Source organism: Octopus bimaculoides, chromosome 13 (genome assembly GCF_001194135.2).
Source record: "Octopus bimaculoides isolate UCB-OBI-ISO-001 chromosome 13, ASM119413v2, whole genome shotgun sequence".
Lineage (NCBI taxonomy): Eukaryota > Metazoa > Mollusca > Cephalopoda > Octopoda > Octopodidae > Octopus > Octopus bimaculoides.
This window is the reverse complement of record NC_068993.1, coordinates 56,161,929-56,162,943: the sequence shown is the minus strand read 5'-3', so window position 1 is coordinate 56,162,943 and position 1,015 is coordinate 56,161,929.

The window sequence follows — 1,015 nt, the reverse complement described above, 5'->3', positions numbered from 1 at the left end:
GTGTTTGGGGTGGCATGAGTTGAATAATAGGTATTGTTTGGAATCTGTGGGTTTAAAGAAGATGTCTGTTTCGATGTGGTTATTGACTATTTTAATTAGGATGTCATATATATATACGACGGGCTTCTTCCAGCTTCCGTCGACCAAATCCACTCACAAGGCTTTGATCGGCCTGCGACTATGGTAGAAGACACTTGCTCAAGGTGCCACGCAGTGGGACTGAACCCGAACCATGTGGTTGGGAAGCAAACTTCTTACCACACAGCCATACACACACACACACACACATATATACCCCGACCCCCCATATATATATATATATATATATGTGTGTACGTATATGTGCATGCGTGTACGTATGTACATACATACGCATGTATGTATGTATGTATGTGCGCGCGCGTGTATGTATTATGTATATATGTATGTATATGAGCATTTGTGTACGTATGTACATACATATGTATGTATCTATGTGTGTTTGTGTGTGTGTGTGTGTGTGTGTGTGCGTGCGTATGTATGTGTGTGCGCGCGCGCGTTTATGTATGTATGTATGTATGTATGTATGTATGTATGTATGTATTTAATTGTATATCGTTGCAGCTATGTGCTTACATATCCGTTCTCATCCTACTTTTCTGTTACTTCACTTCCGCCTTTAAACTCTTAAATTTTCTCTCCTCCCAACAATTCTTTAACCAGTCATAATAAGGAAAACAATAGATTTGTTTATTCTTTAAATTTTGGGACTCTTGAACAAATCGCATACACCTCGTGACACACACACACACATACTTGTACAGGCGAAAAAAAATCGCACTCAATCCATGTTGTTGAAGTTGAAAATATGTGTTAATAGTTTGATCCAGATTTAGACATATCCGTATACACACACACACACATACACACACACACATACTTACATATATATATATATATATATACGTACATACATTCAAACATATATATACATATACATAAATATGTATATATATATATATATATATATATATAT